Source organism: Porites lutea, chromosome 3 (genome assembly GCF_958299795.1).
Source record: "Porites lutea chromosome 3, jaPorLute2.1, whole genome shotgun sequence".
In the NCBI taxonomy this organism is placed as follows: domain Eukaryota; kingdom Metazoa; phylum Cnidaria; class Anthozoa; order Scleractinia; family Poritidae; genus Porites; species Porites lutea.
Window position 1 is genome coordinate 21,547,350 of NC_133203.1, and position 4,098 is coordinate 21,551,447.

The window sequence follows — 4,098 nt, forward strand, 5'->3', positions numbered from 1 at the left end:
CTTCAATCCTTTCTTTTGTTTAGCCTGAGAATTGTCTATAGATGGCAAGAATTGAGTTACTGTTTGCATGATATTGTTTTCAACGTTTATAGCCTATCGTAATTTTAAACTGATGACAAGACATCTGGCACAGGGAAACAAACTTTTTTTGATGTAGCGCCTTCAATTTGTAGTAACAAAAATTTTTAAAAATGTAAACATATAATCATAATTCGTCAAATGCAACGCAAAATCTGTTTGAAATCTTCAAGGAATTCCTCATTAAAAAGGACGATTCTGATCTGCTACTACAAGAGTTTTGATTTAGATGATTATATATACTGAATACTGCGGTGTGTTGTTAAATACAATTTGCATGATTTATGTCTATGGCTCTCCCGATCCCGGCTGTTTTCAGTGATAGAATGCTCCATAACTGAGCTAGTTGTAAACAGAAGGACTAAAAAATATCCCGCCTGTTGGAAATTGGATGCACTGAAATACATACGAAGAGTATATAACCATTGAAAATATATATTTTCTAGGTAATCTAAAGGCCTTCTTGTGTTGATACAAAAGGTTACCAAACATCCTTGCATAGAGGGGCGCCTTACATATAGGGGCAAATTTACAGAAGTACGAGGAAATATCGCGCCTGTTTGAAAGTGGATGCACTGAAATACACACAAAGAATATAAAACAATTGAAATAACATCTTAAATGAATAATGCAAAGGCCTTTCTGTGTTTATACAAAAAGTTACCAATCATCCTTTCATATAGGGGTGCCTTACATATAGGGGCAAATTTACAGAAGGACAAGAAAATATCCCGCCTGTTGGAAAGTGGATGCACTGAAATACACAGAAAGAGTAGGAAAACCTTGCAAATACATATTTTATCAATTACCTGTGCCTAGTAAGTGCTTTTTAGATTGTGACTATATAGCAATGCGAACAGCTTTGGCTGTTTGTTTAATAAGAAAAGTAATTTTGTGAAGAAAGGTTATGATATGGCCCCTTGAAGATGCGAATCAGAATTGGGGTCACTATAGTTAAATTACAATGGGAGAACTCAAAACCTTTCAAGTAAGTGCGGCCATGCAATGTTCTATTTATTACCATATTTATTCGATTAAACACCGCCCTCGATCAAGGGCCGCATATGCAAGCAAAATTAACAATAAACGCCCCCCCTAGAATAAACGCCTCACCTAATCCGAAGAATGCAGCGTTTAGTTGATGATAATAAGGAAAACCTCTGTGGAACTCGGTACTCTACACCATGGAGACATTTACGATTCTATCTCAGCAAAATGAGAGACACATGGGAACCTTTAAATTAAATAATATTAACAAACAATTTACAATAACTGTTGCCAGTGATTTAAAAAAGTGATTTCCAAATAAACGCCGCCCTTGAATAAGTGCCGCATTGGAAAAGGTAAAAATTCTAATAACTGCATTTAATGAAATAAATATGGTATATAAAAAGCCAACGATATACTTATTTGATCACTTCAAGTGCTGTTTAGTATGTAACTATGGCGACGTTTTCTCTTTAGGAAGAAATCATGTATTCGTGGAAAAAATTAATTGGTTTCTCATTGTTGTTTAATTACGTAATATGTTCACTTAATCTGGATAGTAGAATTTGAATATTTTTAAATATGGATGTCTGGAAGCCACGGAGAAGTCAGAGATATTGTGAAAACCGTCGTTTGTAGTAAAGTGCACTTCATCAATTCATGTTCTATTTATAGGTTGATGGTCCTTCCCTTTACTGAGGAGACAACTGATGACATTAGTCTCGCTACCAGCTTAATCGTTCCCCTGCTCTTCCTTTCTCTTTTTCCTTCCCCTACTCCTCCTCTTCTTCATCTTCCTTTTCTTCTTGCCCTTTTTTTTCCCTGTTTTTGCTTTCTCATTTTTTTGTACTTGGTTGTTGTCTTTGTTCTTTTTCGTCTTCTGGTCTTTGTGCTTCTTTCAATTACAAGTGTCGCAGGAGGGATTTGCCAACCTTTTCATTTTTCACTTGCTTGTTTTCTCTGTTCTTTTTCCTCTTATCTTTTTGGTACTCATTGCTCTCTTCCTCAACATCCTGCTGCTTTTGTACCCCGGGAGAGGCTTCCTTAGATTTGGTTAAGATTAAAGCTTCATCTAGTTTTATCCCATGGTAAGGTTTTGGGAGGGAGGATGGATTATCTTTCAAGTGTCGGATAAGGGATCTGCCAGCCTTTTTAAAGTGGGGTCCATGTGCTGGGTGGAAGGTTGTTGCACTTGCTGAATTACTATGAAGTGATCGGAATCATCTCCTGTCCCACTGGACAAAGCCACACCCTGAAAATCATTACATCTTTCAATTTCCTCTACCTCAAGCCAGTCATCTTTATTCATGCATCCAATATGCGAAACAGCCTCTTTAAATTTAAATGGGGTAGACTTTGTGTACCCTTTCTGACTCTCGCATACTTTTTTGTTTTTTCGCGATTCACTTCTAGATTTACCTTTTGCCTTGCGGCTGCAAATCATCTTCTTTCGGCGGCATCTTGCCTTCTGGCATAGTCACACTCTCGGCACAACCAGTCCTTTCTACGGCAATCACTGTGCAAGTATTCTTCATGGTACCACTTTTTGCATTTGGAACAAGCTACCATGTTGCTGCCATCGTCAGGCATTTGGCATATGCAATGCAGTTCGCGGGTCCAACGATGCAGAGCTTTTGCTTTCTTCTCGTTTACAGTAACCACATTGGTCACGAATCGTTTCTTGTTCATTTCCTTGAAACTCTCCAACAGCTCACGGCACATTACACTTTGGTTGATTACTGCCTGAACTGGATCTTGATTAAAAGCAAGCATATCCGCAAAAGCTATGGCAAACAGGCCGCAATCTTCGGTTCTATACTGCTGCTGGACATTCTCGACCAACATGGTTAACGACTTCTCATGCTTCGAAATTTGGCATGCTGCTTGATCCACAATGCTAGGGTACCTCATCCCTCCTTCCATTCTTTTGACGCTCATTGCCTGGAAACTGTCCTAAACGCTAGTGTAAGGTGTTTCCCATAAAATGTTCGACAGCGTCAGCCAATGATTATTCCCGACTTTGATGATCTGGATAAAGCCCTGTCCACGGTCTGAGCACGAAAAACCGCGATCCCTACCAATCACGACGTCCTCAACTCCACCGACGTCACTCCAACAACAATCTTTTCTAATAAGAACCATAGCCGCCTTAATTATGGAGTCATTAAGCCAACTTTTGCTCAACAGGATGTTCTGCTCTTTTACAGTGAGGTGCAGTTCAGCAATCCATGCTATGTCTTCTGCAGGTGATGGTCGTTCTTTGATTGTTGAAACATCTATCGGGTTTTCGCGACTCCCTTTATTGTTAAAGCTCCTGTCATTGAAATTCAGGTCACTTTTTTCTGATTTTCGTTTCTTCGACTTCAACGAGTTTCCGTTCTGTTGATTTGCTGTACTATCTGCGTCCCTTCTGTTTGAAGGGTTACCCTGTTTGACTGTATTAGAGATGGACTCGTCGCTTGCAACGTGACCATTGTCGTATGTAGTTGCTTTGCCAGCAGGGGCGTTTTTCTTCGGGGCTTCACAGTGCGGGCATCTCCTGTCTTCAGAGGAAAGATAACCTAGTACGAATTCACAGTGGTACCACGATTTGCACTTCGTGCATTTAACCATTTTCCTGCCGTCGTCCGGCATGCGACAAATACAATACACCTTGCAGGTCCAGGTGTACAGAACTTCTGGTATCTTGCTGTTATCCATTGTGGTCACATTTCGTACGAATCGTTTGATGTCCATGTTCTCAAGACTTTCCAAGAGTTCTCGTCGCATGATGCCTTGGCTGATGTTTGCCTTTACTGGGTCGTTATTCATGCATAGCAAAGCTGCATATGCAATTGTAAATAATCCACAGTCTTCACCTCTGCTCTGCCGTTGGACGTTCTCCACCACCATCGTGAAGGATTTGCTTTGCCTGGAAATTCCGCAAGCAGCCTGCTCAACTTTGATGGGGTAGCTTATCTTCTTATCTTTCGTCTTAACATTCAGCGCTTGAAAACTATCGTAGATGCAGGTAAGAGGATCTTTATGTAGCAT